A 19,178-nucleotide genomic window follows, 5' to 3' on the forward strand; every position below is an offset into this window, starting at 1 on the left:
TGGATATGCACCTAGGAATTAATGCCATTGTAATCACTGGAACATATTCTGAATATACATGCATAGGAACATGAAGTGGTCATTTGGGAAAGTCAGTGCAGCCCTGAGCTTTCCTAATACAACATTCTGAATTGGGGCTTCCTTTCCAACTAGTTTCCACATGCTACCTTTGGTACAGGGATATACTACTAAGAAAAATAAATGGTTGTTGTTGTTATATTTATTTGGATCCTGCCTTTTTCCCAATACTGATTCCGAAACCCATCTGGACCACTGTCCTAGCCCGAAAGCTCCGTGGGATACAACCCACTGAAAGTAATTTATTTATATGTGAATAAAAGTGGATCCTAATGAGGCTCATCTACACCAAGCAGGATATTCCACTATGAAAGTGGTATGAAAGCAGTATATAAGAGGCAGGAGCCACACTACTGCTTTATAGCGGTGTTGAAGTGCACTGAAAACTGTTGGGGCCCATTGACACATTCTATATACTGCTTTCATACCACTTTCATAGTGTTATATCCTGCTTGGTGTAGATGTGTCAATGGGCCCCAACAGTTGTCAGGGCACTTCAGTACCACTATAAAGCAGTAGTGTGGCTCCTGCCTTTTATATACCGCTTTCATACCGCCTTGATAGTGGAATATCCTGCTTGGTGTAGATGAGCCTTTAGATTCTGTTTGAAGACACCACCACCACCACCACCACCACCCACAAACACACACACAATGTGTGTAAATTTGCAACAGTAACAAAAATTCTCCACTAGCAAGCACCATTTTGCCACCTTCTATCCTCTCAAGGCGTCAGGCGCGCACACTGAAACGTTGAGAGCCGTGTCTTACTTTTCGTTTCTGTCCGTCACCTTGCCCCTCTTTCATTCATGACTGGAGTGATTTTCTTGCCTACTGGAGCAGAAAACAAAATGACACTTTTGAACTGATGGCAGAAAGTGTTGTTTTTTGCTTTTTTAAAAAAACAACACAAAAACCACCTAATGCAAAGATTCCATTTTCCTACTGGTAGAAAGGAAAGGAAATAGCATTATTGTATCTCTGTCTTCCACTCCAATAAGCAAAGCAAAACACCTTCAGCATCAGTGGCCAATCCATCCTATCTGAGTGAAGTGAAGATGAGGCTCTTTTACAATTAAAGACGCCCCGCAGCGGGGACAGACGAGTCAACGGAATGGTCCTTGGAGAATTTACCGGCATCTTTTGGAAAGGAAATGCGAAAAGGTTGCTTTTTGAAGAAGAAAAGAAAAAAGAGGCATGGAAGGGCTGTCCTGTTTTTATGCTAAATAAATGCATGAAGTTTAAAATGTAAAGAGTTATTAATAATTGCTACGCATAGCTTGGTGGGATGAAGTTCGACGCCTGGGTGATACACTTGATTGCATCCTAAGCAGGTTGGGAGGTTTCAGCCTTGCCCTGCTTCAGCCTCTACAGCTTACCCAATCAACGTAGAATTGGAGCTGTCATAAAACTTTGCAAGGACTGGGAGGATGCATCAGATTTGAATGACTTCGCGGACGTCAGCCAACACTGCGCAAACCAGGACTAAGGGCAGTGGTTTGTGCTGGGGTTGCCCTGTCTCCATGTAAGGCCTACGATTCCCGTTACTGTGCTCCTCCACCAACACTTCAAGGAGTGTGGGAAGTAGGCAGAGAGGTGGAAAGGAGGAAAGGATCTTGGAGGCGCATGGGTAGAACGCACATCACCTGCCCAAGGTGCACTTTGGTGATACACATGCACAAAGAATGGAAGATGGTGTTAAATCCCCAACCCTGAGTTTGTAATGCAATGAGCAAATTATGCATTATACTGGGGTCAGTTTGCCCATCGCTGTTTCCAAGTTGCACATGATCACATCAACATGCACTATTTTTATATATGTAATTACTGAACAGAGGGAATGGATCCCATTGCACTCCTGATAGTGACATGTGGGGTCCAAATGAATAAAGCAAGGTGTTTTCTGAGAGCCCAGCTAGGCTCCATGGTAGTCACGCAACTGGCACTTAACAAGGAAGAGGGCCTTTTCAGTGGTGGCCACCCAATTATGGAATGATCTCCCTGATGAGGCTCGCCTGGCGCCATCATTGTTTACCTTTTCGGCGCCAGGTCAAGACCTTTCCCTTCTCCCAGGCATTTAACGGCATTTAACAACATATGCTAAGTTTGTTTGTTTTTAATGGACCCCAGAACAGTTGTGTTTAAAATGGGTACTGTTTTATACTGTTGTTTTTATATTTTTGATGGTTTTAAATTTTGTATACTTTTTTAATGGCCACTCTTTTTAACTTTTGTAAACCACCCAGAGAGCTTCAGCTATGGGGCGGCGTATAAATTTAATAAATAAATAAACATTGATTTTTAATAGGATGACCATATGAAAAGGAAGACAGGGCTCCTGTATCTTTAACAGTTGTATTGAAAAGGGAATTTCTGCAGGTGTCATTTGTATATATGGAGAACCTGATGAAATTTCCTCTTCATCACAACAGTTAAAGCTGCAGGTGGACTACCCTCTTTTAAATCTGGTCACTCTTGCAGCTTTAAGTGTTGTGATGAAGAGGGAATTTCACCAGGTTCTCCATATATACAAATGACACCTGCTGAAATCCCCTTTTCTATGCAACTGTTAAAGATACAGGAGCCCTGTCCTCTTTTTCATATGGTCACCCTATAAGTATCACAATGACAGACTCACAAACTCAATTAAACTTGTGTATTTTAAAATATTTATTAAACAATTTAAAGAAAGTTAAACAGACACTTTGAGCAATATCAAATCATATTTCCAAATCATATTTCATCAGACCTTATCTATAAACAAAGCATCTAACCCTTGATACAGTGTTTGTACTCCAACTTGTCCCCTTAATGTTAAAGCATTACCCCATCACTTCTACATCCATTTAAATCCGTTCTGTGCCCCCCCAAACTTCTTTCTCTATGCTATGCCAACGAACTCTTATAACCCCACTCTTACACATATTCAGTAAAATTGTAAATGAAGAAAACATCCTTCGTGTCGAAGGGTTAACATGTAGCAGAGTGAGATGGGAGGGGATTGCTGGGGTGTTTGTTCTGTCTTTCCTTCTACTTCCTTCTTCTTCCTCCTGTAAGCAAGGATGCCCAAGACGTTGGTTTGCTGCCATCTTGTCTTGAGATATAAGCTTTTTATACCTCCAGTAAAGTTGGTTTCTAATCCACTACTTCACTGTTTTGTTTACAACTTTGGCTACTCACTAGGAATTGTTTTGTGCGACACAGTGCATAAGACCAACATGGAACCCCTGGAGTTTGTTGCCACTGAAATTATGCCACTAGTGGAGGAGGTCTCAGGGTGGAACAACCCCTGAAAAGCTACCTGGGGCTTTCCCTTTCCCATTCTGCAATATCCATTAAAATTTAGCTTATGTTTTAATGTCATCATGCTCTGTATTCTCAAATTAAGGGTTGACTGCAGGTAAATCTGGGTCTAGTAGTAGATCACTGGCTGATGTAGATCACCAAGGAGCTCTTGAGTCCCATTTCCGGCTGGACATCAGGAAAAGCTTCCTGACTGTTAGAGCAGTACAACAATAGAACCAATTACCTAGGGAGATTGTGGGCTTGACCATCCTAGAGGCATTTAAGAGGCAGCTGGGCAGCCATCTGTCATGGATGCTTTAGGGTGGATTCCTGCATTGAGCAGGGGGTTGGACTCGATGGCCTTATAGGCCCCTTCCAACTCTACTATTCTGCGATTCTATGATTGTTTAACAATAGCAGCAATAAAGTTACTTCCCCTATATTTGCTGCCTTCCTAAATGATGGTATTGAAATGAAGAAAGCTTAAGGTAACCAGGGGTGGATTTTTGTGTGGAAGGACCATGAGATCCATTCTGGTACCCAAAAACAAACACATCTCTCTCTTTCTATATTCTCCCTGCTGATAAACTAGACCCAACTGGAGTAGACTGATTTTCAGCTAACCACTGCCATCATCCGCAGTTCTCCGCTGTGATTTTATTTCATTGTATTTTAAACCTTTGTGAGGTGTTCTTCATATACCTTGATATAAAAGGGCAGGATAGAAAGAAAAGAAAAGAAAAAGGCTTGTTTTTTAACCAAATATTCCAATTTTCACTGTTTTTTCCTTTTTAAAAAACAACACACATTTGGGGTAAAATCTGATTTCCACACATCTGATGAATAGAAGACTTTATGAATATGAGCTATTCTTCTCAGTGCTACATTTTCTGTTCTTTGGAATGTGAATCTTACACTGAAAGGGCCACTCACTCCACCTCTGATTGTATCTCCACCTTCAGATCCTGAATATGCAAAGCATCAAAGAGCAAAGTTTACATCTGTATACATTTCTGAAGAAGTAGCCCCTGTTGACCTCTGGTGGTAAACATTTGATGAGTCCCCCTCCCCTTTTCTTTTCTGCATTATGTCGAATTATGAACTTCATTGACCGCTAGTATGCAACGCAGGAAGGATAATATTGTGTGGCTGAGGCATACACTGGCAGGTGCATAGAACCTTCTTGATTCTTCCTCTAAACTCCTGTATTTTCTCCTTGCCCTTTTCATCTTTGGGATTGTTCTGTTTATTCAATGGCCACTCCTCTGAGGTGGGTAAATGTGCTGCTATCTCCAGTCGCATGTTAGGTTTGCTCAAAATAGCATTGGTTGTTGCTGTTTTTAAAAGAACATCAAGCAAACGAAAGGTAGTGCATCTGTTAGCAAGGAAGAATAACTGCTCCACCTTGGAGACGTGGGTTCCAGTCCCTTCTTAGCTATACATTTCCTGGGTGCTTTCTGGGTTGCCTCTCTTGGTTCTTCATTTGTACAAAGAATGCTGATCTGGCATGTCAACACCATGCATATATCCTGGGGTTGTCTTTAGGTCGTCCCTGTGTGTCCAAATGATGCACAGGGGAACCCGGGGTCAACTAGGGACGACCAGAGACTTTCCCCAGGATAACTGCAACCACGGATTTCCCAGTTTTTCCACAGTCCTGGGACAACCCCAAGGACTGTGGCTGGTGTGGTGAGGGCTCCTAGGTCCTCAAACGGGCACAGAGCTGTGCAGGATGGCTCTGTGCCCTTCGTGGTTGGGGGGCAGCAATTTTGCCATCCCTGGGATGGTGGGGGGGGGGGGTTGGGCATGGAGGTTCTTTTTTTTTACTTATCTATTTCCCCGGATCGGGGCCACATGGCTCCTCTTCTAAAAAGTAATAATATGGCGCCCATGATGTCCCTCTTGCTTTCCAGGATGTCGCGCGGCTGTATAGAAGCTGGGGGAAGATTGCAGAAGCAGGTAAGTCCACAATCCTCCCGCCTCCCTCCCGCTACAAACGTAGGGGTATATAAACCCTGGTGAGGCTAAATTAAGATATGAACATCCATAGGGTACATTAACTGGCTAGATAAAGAAAATCCAAATAGCCACCTAGACGGCAATCCTAAAGCTGCTGCGAGAGCATTCCAGGGACCACAGATATTGCAGAGTTCCCCTTCCAAGGCCGTAGAGACTGCTATGACTTCGGGAGGGGAAAGTCAAATGAAGATTTTCCCTTGGCCTCTTTCCTCATGCACTCTGCAAAAATCACTCTGGCAGCTCCTTGAGCTGAGGCTGGAGCTCTGGCCTTGGGTGAGGATGCAAATGAGGAGGCACAGGGCTGGGTGGGTGGGTGCCAAGGACCCGTACAATCCTAAAGCCTCCCAACTCTGTTCCCCAGAGGGTTTAGGATTTCTCTACCCAGGCGTCAACTGGGCAGACCTCCAGCCAGGCATTTCCTTTCCACACCGCTGTGCAATTCTGTTGACTGTTTTTATGGTTTGCAGCATCTATTAAAAACGGAGACTCCTGCAGCTTTAACTGTTGTGAGGAAGAGGGAATTTCCCCAGGTTCTCCATATATACAACTGACACCAGCTGAAATGCCCTTTTCTATGCAACTGTTACAGATACAGGAGCCCTGTCCTCCTTTTCATAGGGTCACTCTGTTTTTAATTCCCGAGCAGCTATGGGAGGGGGGGTTATCCAGGCCAAAGAGTGAACACCAGAGTCCCAACCTAGGTCAGAACCCCCCATGACTGTTATTTACTTCTAAAGGAAAACTCGCATTCATGCCAATCCAGAATGAGCCCAAAGTGGAGGCAAAGGGTGGTGTCTGCCCTGCCCACACAGTCCCAATAAGGTTTGGGGTCCTCCGTAGCTGCTATTCACTAAACCACAAGCAATTGTTCCACTGCCAGTGATGTGTCCATCATCTGTGTTTAGTTTGGCTCTGGATTTGGGGGCCGAGGGGGGGAGCAACCATTTCATTTCCTAAGCATGTTTTCAAGGCTGGCTGGGGGAGCTTGTCCCATCACTAAAGAACAAGAAATAACCAGACCACTCCTGCACAGAAGAGGATCGCCCAAAAGTTTCTTAACTGTGTCTGCAGGATCGTTGTAATTAGAACCGTGATTTAAACCCAACTCGTGTCAATCCGATTAGGCAAATGCTATAGATCTAGACTACCCAGCTGAGGTGTGCTTCCTTTCGTGTTGCTGACAGATGCCGATGTCAGTTTTCAGAGAAATGAACATGAATTCATTAAGCAGCTTCCCTTGAAATCCCTTGAACTGTGATAATTCCTCAGATGCTTACCTGGGATAGCGGAGGAATTCAAATAACAAGGAGCCAAATTATTTTTTGGTAGGCCTGCTCCATCAGTGACTGAAAGTGTGTAGACATAAAAACCTTCTTAGATAAAGTGTTTTCTAGAGCTGTGTGCAAAGTTCTCCATTCTATTTGTGGGCAGAAAAATAGAAACAGCCATTTCACCACATTTCTCCAGGCAGAGAAGAAATTACTCAACATTTTATCAGGGGGTGGAGTTCCTCATTAACTGTGGCTTCTTCGTTTTTCTCTTTTTTGCCCTGGAACTTTTGTTTTGTTTTGTTGGGGGGCAAGGGGCCAGGGGGCAAGAGGAGGGTTGCTACCACTGCAACTGACAGCAAAAACTATGCTGGAATTAAGGCCACCATTTTCCATCTGCCACAATGCCCAGCATTGTTCTGGCACACAGTGTAGGGGAAATGACAGCTGTCATAAATGAATGGTGGAGAATATTCAGGGAACATTCAGCTAAATGGCTTTCTTTTTTCTAAAGGAGAAAGAAAGAGGGGGGAACTCCTAAATTTCCTCAGAAGAATGTCTTCTGCAAAATTTCAGCTCAGATTTAGCACTTTTTTCCCTGTAGCAGAGATTCCTGAGATTGGTTACTGTCTTGTTAGAAGAAAAGCATTGTGATTCCAGAGCTCTTTGTTACTCGGATTTTAGTTTAGTTGCCTTTAATAGCAGCACTCTGCTTTCTGAATGTTATACCTAGACAGGGGAGAATTTCATTCAGCGCCCATTTTGAGAAGAATGTACCAAATTTAAACTCCCTGAATTGATATGCAAACTGGAAAGCAGTTATCCTTTGGTATTCTCATTTTCCAGAATTTTGCAATGCAATGCTTTAAGAAAAACCTTTCTTTAATTATGGTGGAGGGGAATGTCTTTAAAGAGTAAGCACTGTGTCAGTTGGACACTGTTGTAGCCCTTTAAGACCCACCACCACCAAAAAGTGAAGCGATTCCTTCGTTCTGTAGCAATGTACACCAACATTTCAGCCTTTTAGGTTGCAATTCTGAACACATCTACTCAGGAGAAAGCCCCATTGAGACTTACTCCCAGACAAGAGTATATAGGAGGAGTGGATGGCCAAGTTATGGGCCTCCATATGTTTTGGCCTACAACCCCCAACTGCCTTAGCCAGCATAACCAAAGGGATTATGAGAGTTGTAGGCCAAAAAAACATTTGAAGGGCCACAAATTGCAACCCCCTGGATTATAGGATTGCATCCTTGAATTGGTTGTTGTCCTCAGTTATCATTGAACATTGGATACCTTCTCTGACTACCTTTGGATTGCATATCTTTCCTCTCCACCTCTCTCTTATTTATTTTTTTAAAGTGCGAACAGTTTTTCCATACAGAATAACTCTGAAATTTCTCCATTTTCCATCCCCTCCCCATTACATTTGTACAATTGGAACACTATTGTTGTAAGATTAGGAGTAGGTGTAAGAGTACCGTGATATGAGAGAGATGACGTCCGTTAATTTAGAAGTCTATAACAAGCCCCTTAATAAGTCAATGATTTTTATTACTCACGAAATGTGAGGTGGGGACAGGAAGAAGAGAGGAAAAGGGAGAAAACAGGGTGGGTATGTTAGCTGTGATGTTCTCAGAGATCCCAGAATGAGCCATTCCCAGGAAGTCTATCCAGACAGGGATCTGTCTGATTGGTCCCCAGCACAACACAGAAGCAGATCCTGCTGCCACAAGAGATGCTGACAGTCATTGGCTTAGATTGCTCTGAAGAAAGATGAGAGAAATTCATCATTGTCAAGGATGAGGCTACCCTACTCATGATGGCTATATGCTACCTCTAGGTTCAGAGGCACTAGGCTTCTGAGTTCATTGCTGGGGAAGGAGCCCTCATGCCCTGGCTTGTGGGTTTCCAGTGAGCATCTGGTTGGCCGTTGCGTGACCAGAATACTGGGATAGCTCATCCTTTAATCTGGTACAGCACGGCTCTTCTTACGTTCACACTGAACTGGAATTCACGAGGAACAGAAAACAGGATAAAGCAAGACGAACAATCGAACCAGAGGAACAATAGGGCGGGGGGGAAGCAAGAAAAATACACTCTTCCCTTTTTACAGCCCTACATTGAGACAGGGGTCAGATGCTGAGAGATGGCAGCAAGACAATGGAGGACCAACCTTGTACCAAGCAGCTCGGCCTGCATTCCCTAAGGTAGCCTGATGCCTTTAGGGCCATGGCTAGATGAAGGGGTCGGAGGGCGATGATCTCGCAATTTTATGATCACAAGATCGTTGCCCTTGTTTGTACGCGACATCACAGCCACCATTTTGGATTTGGTTTTTGAAAGGAGAAGGAGCACACGAGTGCTTGTCCCAAAAACGTACATTTTAAAAAAAAAACTCGCCCTCCCCCCACCCCAACCCAACGGCTCCTGGCTCCTTGCGGTTACTCGCAAGGAGCCAGGACAATCCGCGACGCCTGGCCACACGTTCCACAGTCTTGGGATCATCCCGAGACCATGGAAAATGCGGGATTAAAGTGTAGGGCCATATCCCGGGCCAAGGGAGGTATCATCCCTCCCTGCTCCCAGGATCCCCTGTGCATCATGTGGTACATCATGTGCCAGTCCACTTAGCTTCTATAATTGCTAGTCTAGTTAGCCATCTTGTTTTTTGCTTCAGGCAGCAAAATGTCTCAGGCCAGCCCTGTTCAATAAATGGTGCTGAATTTCCCATCTCTGGGACCCTGGTTGCTGTTTGCCTGCCTGGAACTAATGCCATCTAATCTGGAAACCAGTATTCCTAGGTGGGGGGGGGGGGTATGTGAGTATGAGAAGTTAGATATGGTTAGAAATAAATACTTTGTGTGTGCTCAGAGACATTACTTCCCCCCCCTTTTCTTTGACTGAGCCCTCGCAATCAAAAACACAGTCTGGGGCGATGCCTGAAAAGGCCCCACCCCCACTTCCTCTCCCCATGCCTACGCCATGCAGTGCTCTCTGCCACATCCCACGGCTTTCTCGTCTGGGTCTGCTGCTCCTCAGGGCAGCCGTGAGACTCCCCTGCCTCCATGTTCCATTGCCTTGATGGGCATGAGAGAGCCTCCACGTGAGGAGGACTCATGTGCCGAGGGTAGAGATGGAAAGCAGAGCTGCTGCACAGCTAAGGCCCTTAATATGCACTTTGTTCTTCTTCACATCCGAATAGTCAGCCTTCCTTATCTGTGACCGGTGGAGTGTTCTTTCTCCATCTGTGTATTCCACTCATCTTTCCCTCCCACCCTTTGCCGTGGAGAGTTAAGATGCTGTTCCAGTCTTTCCTCTCTTCTTTATATTCGGCTTGGCTCTGCAGGTAGAATAAATTCTCTCCAAGCCCCCCCAGAGGGGGAGAGGGGGGCTCGCACTGGTGATTGATGCACTACTTAATGCCAGTGTACACAATCTCAAGTGGAACCTAGCATTATTTGGGAAAGTGCCTTCCAAAACGCACCCTAGGAAGAGGAATTCATTCTCCCTGGTCCGGAGCCAAAGACAAGGACATCGTCAGGGATGCTAATTCCAGCCATAACCAGGGAGGCCTCTGGTTTGCCCCTCTAGGAAGGGTACCGTTCCGTTGCCATTATGGCTGAGCCACTAACCTTGCAGGCCTGTAATTATTTCACCTTTACATTCAAGCAGGTGCAGCGGCTATGCTACAAATTGAGATCGAGGGCTTTTTCACACGTGAGGCCTCTGCATATTTATTTACTCAGAAGTAAGTTAGGGCATGGGAAGCTGCCATATACCGAGTCAAGACCATTAGCCCATCTAGTCCAGTACTGTCGACACTGACTGGCAGCAATGGCTCTCAAGGGCTTCAAGCAGGATTCTTTCCTCGCCCTTCCTGGAGAAGCCAGGAATTGAACCTGGGACGTTTTGTATGCAAAGCAGGTGCACTAACACACTGAGCTATGGTTCCCTCCCTTCAACTCAAGTTCCTCTGAGTTGAATCATAAATTGCAAGGATGCAGAACCTCATGACTGGGGCCAAATCTGCCCCTCTGGGGTTTCCTAGAAGACCACGCCCCTTCTCCAGGCCCTACCCACTTTTCCTCAACCACCAATCATTTAATGCTTTCCTGGCTTTTGTGTAGTCCCCGCCTCCTCCATTCTAAAATGTTGCAATGCCTCTCCCAACGCTGAGTTACTGGCAATAAGAGCTTTAAGCTAAACTATCCTGGTATTTGGGGAGAGGGGAGCTGCCCCACTCCTTTGCCTTCAGACTCACCCACTACTGGAATGCACCCCCCAAAAGCTTCTCCAAACTGGAATTTCGCCCTTGGGCTGAAAGAGGTTCTGCACCCCTGATGTAGTGATCAGAGTGATGGATTAGGACTGGGGAGACCCAGGTTCAAATCCCCACACAGCCTTCAAGCTCACCTGGTGGTCTTCCCCCATCCTAACCTATCTCATTGGCATGTGTGCAGAATTGGGTCTAAATCAGCAGAGCCTGAGCTCGCCAACATTCTCCGAATACCCTCTCAAAACTCATTTCAACTCAAATCTGTTATCAGATGACGAGTTTTGGGTCCCTTCCCCCCGTCACATGAAAATCCATGCATATTTTCGCTCATATCCGTCTACATGTAAGCATCAAATGAACCCTGTATTGGCCAAGAGGTTTACTTGCATTACAAATGTGTGCCATCGGCTTTCTCTTCTGCATTAACAATCCTAAAATTTCCATACAGGCAGAGATATTCAGGGGTCCTTCTGTATATTACGTGGCAGCAAATTTAGCTTTGCTGGACTGAGTTTTCTTTTGACAAGGACATGTAAGCAATTCCAATTAGTGTGAAACATGCATTTCTTAACATGTGTTTGTGACATTTGCACATTACATTTTTAAGTGTTATATTTTTTAGTTCAGTCCTAAACATTCTTACCTGGGAGTAGGAATAGCCCAAGATATTTTACAGACTAAGGCAGAACAGCAAGTGGTACCCTGCCAAGATGCATCATACCCAAACCCAGGCACGTTATTTTGGCATCTGAGGCAGAAAATCCCACAAGTACCTCTCCCCAGTCCTGACAGTAAAAAATACAATAAAAACAAATTAAATAACCAAAGTAACTAACAATTTACTACCCTTTCATGATACCCTCATCTGCTACCTAAAGCAACTGCCTAATGTAGGGTGAGCATATGGAAAAGAGGACAGGGCTCCTGCAGCTTTATTTGTTATGATGAAGAGGGAATTTCACCAGGTGCTGCATGCATACAAGTGACACCTGCTGAAATTCCCTTTTCTACATGACTGTTAAAGCTACAGGAGTCCTGTCCTCCTTTCCATATGGTCACCCTAATTGGATGGTAGGCCCAGCCCTGCATGGTAATAAGTCTAGTGAGGTGAAGTTTACGTCTGAGTAGCTATGTATAAGACGCACTACTAGAATTTTAGATGTACAGATAAAAAGAGCAATCTTTAAAACACTTCTAAGCTCCACATTTTAATAAATGCTTTACTCTCCCCCAGAACTTAAATATACCAGAATCAAAAAATAAAATGAGATCTTCCTCCTAACTTTGATGTACCTGTAGGCATCAATTCAAGATTTCTCTGCACACCAATAAGTGAGTCTGAAGGCATTTTCACATTTCAGGTTCTGATACATAATCAGAGCTTCTGTTCCATGGCTTGCACATCCAAATTAATTAGAAATTTATATGGCCAGAAGTTCAGTTCCGCCTGCATTTAAGACAGAGGCCGTTACTGCTCCTGTATTTGCTCTCTTCATCATAGAATAATTATCTGCCCATTTAGAAAATGCAAAATTTGTCTCCGTTTTTAATAGATGCTGCAAACCATAAAAACAGTCAACAGAATTGCACAGCGGTGTGGAAAGGAAATGCCTGGCTGGAGGTCTGCCCAGTTGACGCCTGGGTAGAGCAATCCTAAACCCTCTGGGGAACAGAGTTGGGAGGCTTTAGGATTGTACGGGTCCTTGGCACACACCCACCCAGCCCTGTGCCTCCTCATTTGCATCCTCACCCAAGGCCAGAGCTCCAGCCTCAGCTCAAGGAGCTGCCAGAGTGATTTTTGCAGAGTGCATGAGGAAAGGGGCCAAGGGAAAATCTTCATTTGACTTTCCCCTCCTGAAGTCATAGCAGTCTCTACAGCCTTGGAAGGGGAACTCTGCAATATCTGTGGTCCCTGGAATGCTCTCGCAGCAGCTTTAGGATTGCCGTCTAGGTGGCTATTTGGATTTTCTTTATCTAGCCAGTTAATGTACCCTATGGATTTCATATCTTAATTTAGCCTCACCAGGGTTTATCTACCACAACGTTTGTAGCGGGAGGGAGGGGGGAGGATTGTGGACTTACCTGCTTCTGCAATCTTCCCCCAGCTTCTATACAGCCGTGCGACATCCTGGAAAGCAAGAGGGACATCATGGGCGCCATATTATTACTTTTTAGAAGAGGAGCCATGTGGCCCCGATCCGGGGAAATAGATAAGTAAAAAAAAAAAGAACCTCCATGCCCAACCCCCCCCCCGCCATCCCAGGGATGGCAAAATTGCTGCCCCCCAACCACGAAGGGCACAGAGCCATCCTGCACAGCTCTGTGCCCGTTTGAGGACCCAGGAGCCCTCACCACACCAGCCGCAGTCCTTGGGGTTGTCCCAGGACTGTGGAAAAACTGGGAAATCTGTGGTTGCAGTTATCTTGGGGAAAGTCTCTGGTCGTCCTGGTTGACCCCAGGTTCCCCTGTGCATCCCCTGTGCACCCTCAGCTACCTAGGGAGGTTGTGGGCTCTCCCACACTAGAGGCATTCAAGAGGCAGCTGGACAACCATCTGTCAGATTGCTTTAGGGTGGATTCCTGCATTGAGCAGGGGGTTGGACTCGATGGCCTTGTAGGCCCCTTCCAACTCTGCTATTCTATGATTCTATGATTCTATGATTTGGACACACATGGACGACCTAAAGACAACCCCAGGATATATGCATGGTGTTGACATGCCAGATCAGCATTCTTTGTACAAATGAAGAACCAAAAGATGCAGCCCAGAAAGCACCCAGGAAATGTATAGCTAAGAAGGGACTGGAACCCACGTCTCCAAGGTGGAGCAGTTATTCTTCCTTGCTAACAGATGCACTACCTTTCGTTTGCTTGATGTTCTTTTAAAAACAGCAACAAGCAATGCTATTTTGAGCAAACCTAACATGCGACTGGAGATAGCAGCACATTTACCCACCTCAGAGGAGTGGCCATTGAGTAAACAGAACAATCCCAAAGATGAAAAGGGCAAGGAGAAAATACAGGAGTTTAGAGGAAGAATCAAGAAGGTTCTATGCACCTGCCAGTGTATGCCTCAGCCACACAATATTATCCTTCCTGCATTGCATACTAGCGGTCAATGAAGTTCATAATTCGACATAATGCAGAAAAGAAAAGGGGGGGGGGACTCATCAAATGTTTACCACCAGAGGTCAACAGGGGCTACTTCTTCAGAAATGTATACAGATGTAAACTTTGCTGTTTGATACTTTGCATATTCAGGATCTGAAGGTGGAGATACAATCAGAGGTGGAGTGAGTGGCCCTTTCAGTGTAAGATTCACATTCCAAAGAACAGAAAATGTAGCACTGAGAAGAATAGCTCATATTCATAAAGTCTTCTATACATCAGATGTTGTGGAAATCATATTTTACCCCAAACGTGGTTGTTGTTGTTTTTTAAAAAAGGATAAAACAGTGAAAATTGGAATATTTCATTAAAAACAACCTTTTTTCTTTTCTTTCTATTCTGCCCTTTTATATCAAGGTATATGAAGAACACCTCACAAAGGTTTAAAATACAATGAAATAAAATCACAGCGGAGAACTGCGGATGATGGCAGTGGTTAGCTGAAAATCAGTCTACTCCAGTTGGGTGTAGTTTATCAGCAGGGAGAATATAGAAAGAGATGTGTTTGTTTTTGGGTATCAGAATGGATCTCATGGTCCTTCCACACAAAAATCCACCCCTGGTTACCTTAAGCTTTCTTCATTTCAATACCATCATTTAGGAAGGCAGCAAATATAGGGGAAGTAACTTTATTGCTGCTATTGTTAAACAATCATAGAATCACAGAATAGTAGAGTTGGAAGGGGCCTATAAGGCCATCGAGTCCAACCACCTGCTCAATGCAGAAATCTACATTAGATCATCTCTGACAGATGGCTGCCCAGCTGCCTCTTAAATGCCTCTAGGGTGGGAAAGCCCACAATCTCCCTAGGTAATTGGTTCTATCATTGTACTGCTCTAACAGCCAGGAAGCTTTTCCTGATGTCCAGCCGGAAATGGGACTCAAGAACTCCTTGATGATCTACTGTACATCAGCCAGTGATCTACCAGTAGACCCAGATTTACCTGCAGTTAACTCTTAATTTGAAAACACAGAGCATGACGACATTAAAACATAAGCTAAATTTTAATGGATATTGCAGAATGGGAAAGGGAAAGCCCCAGGTAGCTTTTCAGGGGTTGTTCCACCCTGAGACCTCCTCCACTAGTGGCATAATTTCAGTGGCAACAAACTCCAGGGGTTCCATGTTGGTCTTATGCACTGTGTCGCACAAAACAATTCCTAGTGAGTAGCCAAAGTTGTAAACAAAACAGTGAAGTAGTGGATTAGAAACCAACTTTACTGGAGGTATAAAAAGCTTATATCTCAAGACAAGATGGCAGCAAACCAGCGTCTTGGGCAGCCTTGCTTACAGGAGGAAGAAGAAGGAAGTAGAAGGAAAGACAGAACAAACACCCCAGCAATCCCCTCCCATCTCACTCTGCTACATGTTAACCCTTCGACACAAAGCATTTTTTCTTCATTTACAATTTTACTGAATATGTGTAAGAGTGGGGTTATAAGAGTTCGTTGGCATAGCATAGAGAAAGAAGTTTGGGGGGGGCACAGAACGGATTTAAATGGATGTAGAAGTGATGGGGTAATGCTTTAACATTAAGGGGCCAAGTTGGAGTACAAACACTGTATCAAGGGTTAGATGCTTTGTTTATAGATAAGGCCTGATGAAATATGATTTGGAAATATGATTTGATATTGCTCAAAGTGTCTGTTTAACTTTCTTTAAATTGTTTAATAAATATTTTAAAATACACGAGTTTAATTGAGTTTGTGAGTTTGTCTGTCATTGTGATACTTATAGAGTGACCATATGAAAAAGAGGACAGGGCTCCTGTATCTTTAACAGTAGCATAGAAAGGAGCATTTCAGCCAGTGTCATTTGTATATATGGAGAACCTGGTGAAATTCCCTCTTCATCACAACAGTTTAAGCTGGAGGAGCTATACTGGAGTCACCATTTTAAAAGAGGGCAGGGTACCTGCAGCTTTAATTGTTGTGATGAAGAGGAAATTTCATCAGGTTCTCCATATATACAAATGACACCTGCAGAAATTCCCTTTTCAGTACAACTGTTAAACATACAGGAGCCCTGTCCTCCTTTTCATATGGTCACCCTAGGTACTTATCGCTAGCGGTTTCACCTACTTTTGTAGGGTGCAGTTTGGACAGGGTGACCATATGAAAAGGAGGACAGGGCTCCTGTATCTTTAATAGTTGCATAGAAAAGGGAATTTCCACAGGTAGCATTTGTATATATGGAGAACCTGTTGAAATTCCCTCTTCATCAGAGCAGTTAAAGCTAGGTTGACCATATGGAAAGGAGGACAGGGCTCCTGTATCTTTAACAGTTGTGTTGAAAAGGGAATTTCAGCAGATGTCGTTTGTATGCATGCAGCACCTGGTGAAATCCCCTCTTCATCACAACAGTTAAAGGTGCATGTGCCCTGCCCTCTTTTAAATCTGGGCACTCAGGGAGGGATCTGGGATTTTAAATCTGGGAGGGACTTTGGAAACAAAGAGTGTTGAGAAATATGTCAGTGAGAATAAAAGAGAATTACTTTAAAATTATATGGAGGTGGTACCTAACCCCGGTTAGATTGAATAAGATAAATAATCAGCACTCAGCAAATTGTTGGAGAGGTTGTAGGGGGAAAGGAACGTATTTACAAATGTGGTGGGAATGCAAATATGTACAAAGATTGTGGAAGATGGTGTTTTTGGAGATTGAAGAAATAGTGGGAATGAAGATAGAACGAACACCAAAAGTTGCATTACTGTCACTATTTGAAGATTTTAAATGTAAAAAAGAAATTAAGGAATTGATATCGAATTTGCTGACTGCGGCACGATTGATTGTAGCTAGGAACTGGAAGATTCAAGGGGATTATTGTATTGAAGAATGGTATAAAGAAGTTTGGGATATAGCTATTAATGATAAACTGACTTGTATTATTAAATTGAGAAGAGGTATAGCTAAAACAAATGATTTTGAAGGAATTTGGAAACAGTTCCTAATATTTGTGCTTTCTAAGGGAAGTGGGAAACCACCAGCAGAAGAAAGTATGAGATTTTGGAATCAGGAATGAGATCCCGAGGTGGGGGGTGCACTTATATGTTATGTTGGATTATGTTATATAGATATGATATTATGATATTCAACATTTATTCAACATTTATGTAGTATGTTGTTTTCTTTAATTGTAATGGGGTGTGTTTAAGTATTGTAGAAAATAAATAAAAATGTTTTTAAAAAATAATCTGGGCACTGTAGTATAGCTCCTGCAGTTTTAACTGTTGTGATGAAGAGGGGATTTCACCAGGTTCTCCATATATACAAATGACACCTGCTGAAATTCCCTTTTCTATGCAACTGCTAAAGATACAGGAGCCCTGTCTTCCTTTTCATATGGTCACCCTAGTTAAAGCTGCAGGAGCTATACTAGAGTGCCCAGATTTAAAAGAGGGCAGGGCACCTGCAGCTTTAACTGTTGTGATGAAGAGGGAATTTCACCAGGTTCCCCATATATACAAATGATACCTGCTGAAATTCCCTTTTCAATACAACTGTTAAAAATACAGGAGCCCTGTCCTCCTTTTCATATGGTCACCCTAAGTTTGGAAGTATTGGTAAAAGGTATGCAGGAATCTCTACTTCCAGGCAACCTATGTCCAGTACCGCTCAAGTCAGGGTTATCAATATTTTTTCCCTACAGTCTTCAGGTTTAGTGACTTATGGCCCTAGTCTTGCCAACACACAAACTGAACCTCTTTCATTACTACTATGCAGCTGTGTATTTCAACTCTTATTCTCCTTTGGAGATGGGTCATTAAAAAAAAGTGGCAACTTAACCAACTCAAAATAGTGAGCAGGAATTTGTCTTTGCTACACCAACTATGGACAATTGCATTTTTTGGTGTTGGTTTATACAGGTGTTTCAGAAAGGATCTCTTTCTTGTTCCAAAAGTCAGCTAGAAGATCATTAATGCATTGAACTAGGCCAATGTGTTAGGGAGGGAGAAATGTCCTCAATTTTGCATGGCAGAACAGAACTCATATTGCAAAATCACCACAGAGCTCCCTAACAATGGTTCCTAAGTGAACAAATGTTGGTAATGATAGCTATCAACTCATCATATGCAGTCAATTAGGGAAGGTTTAACCATGGATTCCAACTCAGGGTTGTCTCTTCCCCAAAAACTCAGAATTCCAGGTTCAGATGTCGCACCAAACAACCCAGGGATAATTTATTCAACTGTGCAGATGGACACATTTTATGCAGCTGGGGGGGAATTTGCAGTTGAAACCAATTTTTTTGTGCAGTTGGGAATACGGACAAGGTTATTTCTTAAAAGAAATAGGTAAGAAAATAAGATAAAGGATTATCCCAGGAAATGGAGGGATTGTCCCTGTCTGCTCCCGGGATCCCCTGTGTGTCATTTGGATGCACAGGGATGATCCCAGGATGATCCCGGGAAAAAGGCAGGTGTAGAAATAGCCAAAGAAATAGAACATTAAGATGATTGCTGCTTCCTTTCAGTCTTCAAAATCTTCTATTAATCATATATTATTGAAACCAACTGCTTTACTAATCAAAAGTATTTATTAACCTGTGTACATACCAACAGTATTTGTAGGTATATCACAGTGGCAAATAGCAGTACAAATGCAAAGAAGGAGACTACATAATTGTGCCATGTGACATACCTCCTCTTACACTATACCTATCACATCAAAATTTCCTCTTTTAAAGATGGTTGGATTGTCACCACCTGGGACTGGGTGGGATGAGCAGGGTTGTTTGGGGGCCTCTGAGAAAATTCCTTTAAACCACATCTGCTCTCTTGCTTTAGTGCTGTCTTTGGTTCTGTGCTCTCGTTTAGTCATCCATAGGGGAACTGATGCCCTAGGATCCCATTCAACGAGAGGTGGCATATTCTGACAGATGCAGAGGTGTTCGTTTTGTGACTCAGCTGAGTCTGTTTCTAGTTATGGACATTCAACTTCAGCACTATGAGGCTAAGGGCCTTCCTAGATGGGGCTTTAGCCCAATGCGAGCCCCGGGCTCACCCCTGTGCGTCCAGATGACGCACAGGGTATCCCGGGCTCAAGCAGAGGTGAACCCTCCCTGGGCCCGGGGTAACTGG

Source organism: Elgaria multicarinata, chromosome 2 (genome assembly GCF_023053635.1).
Source record: "Elgaria multicarinata webbii isolate HBS135686 ecotype San Diego chromosome 2, rElgMul1.1.pri, whole genome shotgun sequence".
Taxonomy (NCBI): domain Eukaryota; kingdom Metazoa; phylum Chordata; class Lepidosauria; order Squamata; family Anguidae; genus Elgaria; species Elgaria multicarinata.